Source organism: Triturus cristatus, chromosome 7 (assembly GCF_964204655.1).
Source record: "Triturus cristatus chromosome 7, aTriCri1.1, whole genome shotgun sequence".
NCBI classification, from domain to species: Eukaryota; Metazoa; Chordata; class Amphibia; order Caudata; family Salamandridae; genus Triturus; species Triturus cristatus.
In genome coordinates this window covers 1,109,949,460-1,109,960,163 of record NC_140590.1, presented here as the reverse complement: position 1 = coordinate 1,109,960,163, position 10,704 = coordinate 1,109,949,460, and positions in this window count along the sequence as shown.

Below are 10,704 nucleotides of genomic sequence, written 5' to 3'. Positions count from 1 at the left end.
ATCTTTCTAAACCCCTCTTCCCTCTTTCTGCACCCCTCTTGCCTCTTTCTGCACCTCGGTTCCTTCTTTCTGTACTTCTTTTGTTTCTTTCGGCAGCTCTGTTGTTGCTTTCTGCACCCCCTTGCCTCTTTATCCACTCCTCTCTCTTCACCCTGTTTCCTCTTTCTGCACCTCTGTTCCTTCTTTCAGCACTTTGTTTCTTATTTCACATCTTTTGCTTCTTTCTCCACTGCTTGTGCCTCTTTCTGCACCCCTCTTCTCTCTTTTTAAACCCCTCTTGCCTCTTTCTGCACCTCTGTTGCTTCTTTCTGCACTACTCTTGCCTCTTTCTGTACCTCTCTTGCTTCTTTCTGCACCACTCATGCTTCTTTCTGCACCCCTTTCTGCACCCCTCTTGCCTCTTTCTTCACCTCTGTTCCTTCTTTCTGGTTTTCTTTTGTTTCTTTTAGCACCTCTCTTGCTCCTTTCTGCACACCATCTGTGACTTTCTCCAACCATGTTACCACTTTTTACATCTCTGTTGCTCCTTTCTGCACTTCTCTTGCCTATTTCTCCACCCCTTTATCCCTCCTTCTGCACCTCTGTTGCTTCTTTCTGCACTTCTCTTGCTCCTTTCTGCACCAGTCCCTTCTTTCTGCAACCTTAGTGCCTCTTTCTGCACCCCTCTTCCCTCTCTCTGCTCCCCTCTTTTCTCTTTCTGCACCCCTGTTGTTTCTTTCTGCACCCCTCGTGTATCTTTCTGCATCCCTCTTTCCTCTTTTTGCTGTCCTCTTGCCTCTTTCTGTACCTCTGTTCCTTCATTATGTATTTTTTTGTTTCTTTCTGCACCTCTTGCTTATTTCTGCACCCCTTTTTTATTCTTTCTGTACCCCTTGTGCCTCTTTCACACCCCTCTTCTCTGTTTCTGTACCCCACTTGCCTCTTTCTGCACCTCTTTCTTCTTTCTGCACTTCTTTTGTTTCTTTAAGCACCTCTCTTGTTTCTTTCTGTATCCCTCTTGCCTCTTTCTCCACCCCACTTCCCCATTTCTGCATCTCTGTTGCTTCTTTACTCACTTATCTTGGTTCTTTCTGCACATCTCTTGGTTCTTTCTGCACCCCTCAGGCCTCTTTCTGTACCCCTCTTCCCTCTTTCTGCACTCCTTTTACCTCTTTGTGCACCTCTGTTGTTTCTTTCTACACTTCTCTTGTTTCTTTCTGTATCCCTCTTGCCTCTTTCTCCACCCCACTTCCCCATTTCTGCATCTCTGTTGCTTCTTTACTCACTTATCTTAGTTCTTTCTGCACATCTCTTGGTTCTTTCTGCACCCCTCATGACTCTTTCTGTACCCCTCTTCCCTCTTTCTGCACTCCTTTTACCTCTTTGTGCACCTCTGTTGTTTCTTTCTGCACTTCTTTTGTTTCTTTCTGTAGCTCTCTTGCTTCTTTCTGCACCCCTCTTGCCACTTTCTGTACCCCTCTTGCCTCTTCCTGCACCTCTGTTTCTTCTTTCTGCACTTCTCTTGTCTCATTCTGCCCCTCTGTTCCTTCTTTCTGCTCTTCTTTTGCTTCCTTCTGCACCGCTCTTGCTTCTTACTGCACCTCTCTCGCCACTTTCTCAACCCCTGTTCCCCCTTTTTGCATATCTGTTGCTTCTTTCTGCACTTTCTTGCCTCTTTCTCAACCCTCATCCATCTTTCTGCTCCCCTCGTGTCTCTTTCTGCACCTCCTTTGCTTCTCTCTGCACTTCTTTTGTTTCTGTATCTCTCTTGCTTCTTTCTGCACCCCTTGCACCTCTTTCTGCACCCCTTTTCCCTCTTTTTGCACTCCTCTTGCCTCCTTCTGCACCTCTGTCCCTTCTTTCTGACCTTCTTTTGTTTCTTTCTCCACCTCTCTTGCTTATTTCTGCACCCCTCTTGCTTCTTTTTGCACCCCTCATGCCTGTTTCACACTCCGCTTCCCTCTTTCTGCAGCCCTCTTGTCTCTTTCTGCACCTCTGTTTCTTCTATAATCACTTCTTTTGTTTCTTTCTGCAACTATCTTGTTTCCTTCTGTATCCCTCTTGCCTCTATCTCTACCCTACTTCTCCCTTTCTGCATCTCTGTTTCTTCTTTATTCACTTCTCTTTCTTTTCTCCACTTCTCCTGGCTCTTTCTGAACCCCTTGTGCCTCTTTCTGCACCACTCTTCCCTCTTTCTGCACTCCTCTTGCCTCTTTGTGCATCTCTGTTGCTTCTTTCTTCACTTCTTTTGTTTCTTTCTGCACCACTCTTGCCTTTTTCAGCAACTCTGTTCCTTCTTTCTGCACTTCTTTTTTGTTTCTTTATGCACCTCTCACTTCTTCCTGCACCGTTTTGCCTCTTTCTGTACCACACTTGCCTCTTCCTGCACCTCTGTTCCTTCTTTCTGCACGTCTTTTGTTTCTTTCAGCAGCTCTCTTGCTTCTTTCTGCACCCCCTTGCTTCTTTCTTCACCCCTCTTCCCTATTTCTTCACCTATGTTGCCTCTTTCTGCACCTCTGTCCCTTCTTTCTGCACTTCTTTTGTTTCTTTCTGCACATCTCTTGCTTATTTCTGTACCCCTTGTGCCTCTTTCTTTACCCCTCTCCTCTCTTTTTCACCCCTCTTGCCTCTTTATGCACCTCTGTTGCTTCGTTTTGCACTACTCTTGCTTCTTTCTGCACCTCTTTTGCTTATTTCTGCACCACTTGTGCTTCTTTCTGCACCCTCTTCTGTATTTCTGCACCCTTCTTGCCTCTTTCTGCAACCCTGTTCCTTCTTTCTGTTCATCTTTTGTTTCTCTCTGCAACTCTCTTGCTTCTTTTTGTATCCCACTTGCCTCTTTCTCCTCCCCACTTCCCCTATTCTGCACCTCTGTTGCTTCTTTATGCAATTCTCTTGCTTCTTTCTGCACCTCTCTTGCTTCTTTCTGCACTTCTTTTGTTTCTTTCTGCACCTCTTGTGCTTCTTTTTGCACCCCTTTTGACTCTTTCTCAACCCCTCCTTCCCCTTTCTGCATCTTTGTTGTTTCTTTCAGCACTTTTCTTGCCTCTTTCTGCATCTCTGTCCCTTCTTTCTGCAACCCTTGTGACTCTTTCGGCACCCCTCTGTGAGAAGTTGGCCTGATATATGCTGTCCACTAGTTCTAGTGGGCACCTTGTGTCAGTCCAAACAACCCCTTATTGGTTATAGGTTCCAGACAACCTTTATTGAAAGCTATCCTAGTGGTAGCTATGGAGAACAGCCTTCAGGCTAAATCTTGAAGGAATGTAAAGCAGCTTGTTTTACCAGTCTATAATTTCCTGAGTCACTTAATGAAAGATATCCACACCAGTTATATATATAAAATACATGTATTTATTACTAAACATATCCTCCTAGTCACTTTATGAGACTAGAGGTCAAAACAGATAAGTTACACTTCAATAATCACAGTAAAATAGCACATATACATGTCAGGCCCTAGGGGCGAGCCAAACCATATACTAAAATAGTGGTATAAGAACCACGACTTAACTAGACTAGACACAAGGCTTAGAGCTGGGACCCCAAGGAACCACCCAAGATAGTGACACAGGGGACCCACGGGGGCCGTGTGCAGTGTGTGAACACAGCCGCAAGCTCCTTTTTGCTTCTATGTTAGATTTTTAAAGATTAGATTTTTAAAGATTAGGGACACTTAGAAATGAGTCAGGACCAAACCCTTTTGGACTTAAGAAGTTCTAGGGCTAGCACCCATGGGAGCACCGGAGTACTCGTGTTACCTAACCCAGGGAAGCAGGGTGCATAGGTGTCTTTTGGTGTCGAGTCGCGTCGTCGATTTCAATGGGAGCTGGCGAAGAAGTGCTGCTGCCGTGAAGATGCGAAGTGTCCGAAGAGATCCAAGCCTGGATCAAAGATGAGAAGAACCTGAAAGCAGAGGGGACAGAGTCTGTGTCACTTGCCAATGACCAGTAAGGCGATGAGCGGATGCCTACCGATGTCGGGTGATTTCAGTCACAAGGTCCAGGAGGTGTCGAGGACAACCAGGAGCTGGAGTCTAGCTGTCCCACAAAGGATGTCGAATGCTGCAGTGTCGGTGCCCAGATTGGACACAACAAGCCTTGGCAACAGCAACCCACGCAGAAACAAGAAAGATGCTTCGGTGCAGACCAGCAAGGTCTGAGGGACTCACCACTTGGATGGGAGTCAGGGCACATCTGGAGCAACCAGGAAAGCCCAAGGAAATGCAAAGTTACTCCCTCAGGGACCCACCAGTCAATGGACTAGTGATCGTGAAGGGACCTCAAGATGAAACACAAAATGGTGGCCCATGGGTCACTCAGAATGACCAGGCCAACAATCTTCGGTGGATTCGGTGCTTGAGGTGGGGGCTACAAGTCAGCCCAAGCACGACTTCAACAGACATCGAGAAATCAATGCACTTGCAGAAATGCACCCATACTCCAGGCGCCCAACTTTGCTAAGGAATTTATTGTCCAGACAGACGCTTCAGAGCATGGGGTGGGGGCTGTTCTGTCACAGATGAAAGAGGAGGGACTAGACCAACCTGTAGCCTTCATCAGTAGGAGGTTACTTCCACGGGAACAGAGGTGGAGTGCAATTGAGCGTGAGGCATTTGCTGTGGTCTGGGCACTGAAGAAGCTGAGACCATACCTGTTTGGGACTCACTTCAGGGTTCAGACAGACCACAGGCCCCTTAGATGGTTGATGCAGATGAGGGGTGAGAATCCCAAGTTGTTAAGGTGGTCCATTTCCCTACAGGGTATGGACTTCACAGTGGAACATTCCCTGGTACAGAACACACCACTGCAGTGTCTGAGTGCAGTCCAGAACTGCCATCTTGGCTGTGAAGTGCACCCACTTCCCAGCCCCTGAACCTTCCCTTGGCATCCTGTAAGCCACCCTTGTGATAGGGTGCATTGTATGTGTAAGGTAGGACATGCCCTGATGTGTGTAGCATGTCCTAGTAGTGAATTACACCCAATTTAGTTTTTCACTACTGTAAGGCTACCTGTTCTCCATAGGCCAGAATGGGAGGTCTGGGCTATTACATTCGATAGTCCTAACTGACCCACAGAACATGGTAGAAAAACGAATTTAGTATGCCTGAGCTCAGAATATTAAAATACATCTTTTAGTGAAGGTTATTTTTAGATTCTGTGTTTGAAACTACCACTTTTAGAGTATAGGTACTTTCTTGCCTAAGCCTTCCAGTTTGCTCTGCTATTATGTGTATTGGCTGTCTGGTTTTGGAGGGACAGGGCAGGCTGAGTCAGACCTAGGTTGAATAGAGAGATCTGCCTTGGAGTGAGGGGAGGGGTAGCTCCTGCACTTGAATAGGGCTGTGCCTGGCAAGGTGATTGCTGGCTCCACCTCCCATTGTGAGTCTGAAGGCAGACCCCCTCTTTCTGAAAGGAAGGAAGCAGCCTGGTAAACAAAGTACTCCAGGGCTGGGCAGAACTGGTTCTGGCTGGGTTCAGGGACTTGTGACTCCTAAGAACAAAGACTTTGGGGGTATACATTTTTGTGCCCAAACCCCTACAATTGGTATTGCTCCTGGACAAAAAGAAGAACCTTTGTCTGTGTGACTACAGGAATCTGCAGGAGAAGGACTGTCCTTGTGCTGGTGTGCTGTTTCTTGGACTGGCCTGCAGTGGTTACTACTGGACTTGGAAGAAGAGGAAAAGGACTTTGATGGAACTTTTATTTTGTGGCTTTAGCAATCACCCAATGGCTAGAAGAGAGCTAGCCTCCTGCAGGAGACTCAGGCACACCAGACTCCACCACCAGCCTCCTGTGTCCTCCCAGCGAGGATTCCTATCTGCAGGTGAGGCTCCTGTGAGTTCCAGGGCCTCTGGTTCTACTGCTGAGAAAAGAGTGCTGAAAATCGTCGCTAACCCCCGTTAGCGGGCCGCTGCAGCTGGTGAGCGTGAGAAAAATCGTCGCTCTGCTACCGCCGAGCGCTCGCTAACCCCGAAGATTATCGCATCACCCATCAGCTGGCCTGAAAACACCCGCTATCCTGAAGATTATCGCATCACCCGTCAGCGGGCCTGAAAACGCCCGCTATCCCGAAGATCGTCGCATCACCTGTCTGCGGGCCTGAAAACACCCGCTATCCCGAAGATCATCGCAGAGTCTGTCAGCGGGTCTGAAAACGCTCGCCAACCCAAGGATTGTCGCATTGCTTGTTAGCGTGCCCCAAAGCGCTCGGTAACCCCAAATCATCACATCAAGCTCATCGCAGCGCGGACGCTGAGCGTTCGCCATTTTCCCCGCATCGCATCAGGATCGTCGCTCCCTCGCGGAGCGCCATTTTCTTTCATCGCAGCAAGATCGCACACGCAACAGGCTCGGTGCATCATCCTCCCCTAGCGGCAAGGATTTTATCGCATCACCGGCTTAGTTTGAAGAAGTTTGTCGCTTTGTCCAGCCCGCAACCCAGCGCATCATCCTCCCTTGCGGTAAGGATTCAACGCATCACTGGTTAGCGTGAGGAAATTTATCGCTGCAACTCCTTAGCAACATTTTTGTTGCTTTGCTACAGAGTCCAGATACTTTGTGAGTAAAAGGGTCGCAGAGACCACTGCATTGAACTGAACATCATTTTGTGCACCTTGAATTTTTTTGCAGCATTTATAAAGTAACCCTATTTTTCCAGTACTGTGGATTTTTACTGTTATTGGTCTTGTGATTAAGTCTATATAAATATACCTATTTTTTATAACTACTTGAGTGGTGTCCAATTGTAGTGTTACTCATTGTATTACTGTGTATGGTCATAAATGCTTCACACCCTGCCTCTGAGATAAGCCTAGGTGCTCGTGATACGTTACCACAGGGTTGAGCAGGGGTTATCAAAGGATGTAGGCTGCTTACTCTGACTTAGGAAGAAGGGTCCCTACTTGGACAGTGGCCAGCCATTGCCAACAAGAGACCCCCATTTCTAACACTCATCTATACTGCCTTTCACATATGCAGGTACTGACCCATATACCATTGACACATCCATTCACTTGCCAACACAGCCATACACACAATCAGTCACCCATACAGCCCCTTAAAGATGAACTAACTAACCCATACGGGTACTTACTCACCCACTCACACATCCATATAGGCAGCCACACCCACGCAGACACTTATTTACCCATGCAGATTCTCAGACAATCAATCAATCACCAATACAGTCACTGACATACCCACTGACCAACCCATACAGCAACTTGGACACAAAACTGACAGACTCATACAGACATTCACACAACCAGGCACTCACCCATACATTCACTGAGATACTTAATTACTCACTTGTACAGTCAGTCATGCACCCACTGAATCATTTATACAGGCACTCATACACCCAGTGATTTACCAATATAACTTTGTTTACATAGTTAACATTCATACACTTTTCAAAACATTCACAGTCACTGGATGATGTTATCAGTGATGTCATCAATGATGTTCTTTGAGATGGCATCAGTGATATCATCAGTGATGTCACTCACCATGACATCATTGATGTAATATGTGAGGTCATAAGCAGTGCATTGTTGGTATATAAGTTATAGTTAGCTCAGGAAACTATAGCTGCCAAATTTCACTGGTTTTGTATGAGTGAAATCTAAGCCTACCTATAACGACCCTGTAACCTTTGTTTTTTTCAGTGATTATATATATAGGTAGTTATATTTAGGACCATGTTTCCATAGGAAATGCGTTTTTTAACTTGCTTATATCTCTGACACCATTTAGCAAATCTTCATGTTCCCAGAAAAGTGTCCTGGATATTCTTATTGTGCATGGAAAGTTTCATGGAGATTCGTCAAGCAGGGGCAGAGAAAAAGGGGAGTCATAAAAAGTGCATTTCCCATGTTCATTCCTGTAGGGATTTTGAATACAACTGCAGCTCAAACTACTGGAAAGAATTACACCAAATTTGGCACAAAGCTAGTGTTTAGTCCAGAAAGAGTGTGTTTTGCTATTTGTTGTAAATGCATTCAGTAGTTTGGGAGATATTAAAGAAAAAACTAATTTGTATATCGAGGCGCACAAAGGCTCTGTGAACCCTCCCGATGTCTTGCTGAGATCTGATTGGCTGCCAAGTGGCCTTGAGAATCCCCCTGTGGTCCCCATGCTGCCCACTGGGTGCCCTGGGTTAGCTCTAGCGCACCCAGGAGTTATGACTGGGCCCTGGGGGATGTGGTCCCTGGGTCTAAAATCAGCCCAGGGTTGATACTGCTCCTCTCGTATTGATTATAATTTTATTAAAGCCATGCCCCGGGGGATGGGGTCTCCGGGGCAAAAATCTGTCTGGGATGGGGGCCCATGCTGGCCCCTCCCCTATTAAATGAAGGCCAGGTCCTGGAGTAGGGGATCCCCGGGGCTGAATTGGCCTGGGGAGGAGGACCAAACAGCCCCACTCCCCATTCAAATTAGACTGGGGCCCTAGAGATGGGAGTCTCTGGGGCCAAAATTGGCCTTGGGAGGAGAGCCATGCAACCCCCTCACCTATTATATGAAGGCTAAGCCTGGGGGATAGGTCCCCAAGGTCGAATCAGCCAGGGAAGGAGGGCCACGTGTCCCCAATCCCTAAGGCTGGGACCTGCAGGATGGGGTACCCCAGGGCTAAAACCAGCCTGGGTAGGGTGTCATGGCCCTCCTCCCCTGTGCAAAGGAGAAAAGATAAAGAAGCAGACAAGGAAAAGGAATGTCAGAAACAAAGCAGAAAGGGCAAAAAAGAAGGCAGAAAAAAGAGCAGGAAAGGCATAACAGAGGATAGAAAAATGAGCAGAAAAAGATAAAATAGAGGTCAGAAAATTGATCAGAAAAGGCAAAACACGGGGACAGAAAAATGAGCAGGAAAGGCAAAATAGAGCAGAGGAGGGCAACTTAGAAGGCAGTAAAAGGAGTAGGAAAGGTACAACACAGGCAGAGAAATGACCAGGAAATATAAAATAGTGGGCAGAAAAACAAGCAAAAAAGGCAAAGCAGAGCAGAAGAAGGCAAAAGAGAGAGCGCTTAGACACTCACATACCCACTTAGAGAATCAGGTACCCACTCACAGACCCACTGAGACACTCGTACACTCACTCACAGTCCTACTCAGAGACCCACGTACCCACTCACAGACCAGTTCAGAAACTCATGCATCTACTTACAGACCCACTTAGAGCATTTCACACCCACTCACAGAGCTGATCAGATACACATGCACACACTCACAGATGCTTGGCAGACTCATACACTTACTCATAAACCCAATCAGAGACTCATGTACCTACTCACAGTCTCCCTAAGACACTTGTGCACCCACTCAGAAACTCACACACCCATTCACAATCCCACTCAGAAACTCATGAACTCACAAACCCACTCAGACACTCATGCACTCACTCACAGACTGACTGACTCACACAAATTCCCACTCTGACACTCTGACACCCACTCACAAGCCCACTTAGACACTCATCACCCACTCAGAAAACTCATGCACCCACTAAGCCAGCCATTCAGACACTAACACATCCACTGACAGACCCACTCAGACACTCACACACTGAGTCACAGACCTACTGAGACACTCACACACTCACTGTCAAAGGATACGTGTCACAGTTAGGAAATAAAATTAAAAATCATTACAAATTCACTTAAACAACCGAAGGTTCCAGGGATGTTCTAGTTAGGAAATAACATTTGAAAAACATAGAAATGTACTGATAAATACAAACTAAAAGGACGTAATAGTTAGAAAATAGAATTTAAAAACCTTAGAAATTCACTGAAAAAAACAAAGGATACAGGGACGAAATAGTTAGGCACAGATTTCACTCATACAAAACCATTGAAATTCAGCATTTATATTTACCTGATCTAACTATAACTTATGCCCCGCAGTGCACTGCTAATGACCTCACATATTACATCACTCATGACATGGTCAGTGACATCACTGATGACATCACTGGTGACATTTCAAGTTGCATCACTGAGGTTCCTGATGTCAACTTCTCAAATTCATGAGTGGATTCATAGGAAACCACAGGCAAGAAGGTGGATTTGGGCGTGAAGTCATCGGTAGCATGGAGGCTGAATTTCATCCCACACTCTCAATGAGCAAATGGTCCTCCTGGTGTGTATCAGTGATGCTTAGGGTGGAGAGTGTGTGTAATGTCCCTACATCCTCAATCCTAAATACACTTGTCTGTTGTGGTTTGGTACTACCCCCCACCTTCTTGGGTTTAGAGTCAAACCATTTTATGAAATTCAACTTCCTGGTGAAAAAGAACAAGTCCGCTCTGTTTTGAGCATAATTAAAATTGGCGGAGGGGCATAAGGAGAGGCCAAAAGATAATAACCCAGTCTCAGTGTCAGTTAAAATATGATTAGATACGTTTTCCACATTCATGGTGCCTTACTAATAGTTGATAATAGCTTTGTCTCAATATCAGTTAAAATAGGATCAGATACATTTACTAGATTCATGGTGCCACAAGACTGCCCCTTGTTCTCATTCCCATGTGAGCTTTGTTTCCTGCTTTCTGTACTTGTTCTTACTTTCCACTACTTCTTTTGTCTCTGGAGGCTTTACCTCTTCCTCTTTGATAACCTGTGTCTGAATTTTTGTCTGTCCATAATTTATGCACTAGCTGAAATTTGTGTAAATAATTCTTCTGTGCAGCATTGGTCTTTTTTTAGAAACCTATTGCAGGCTGCTAG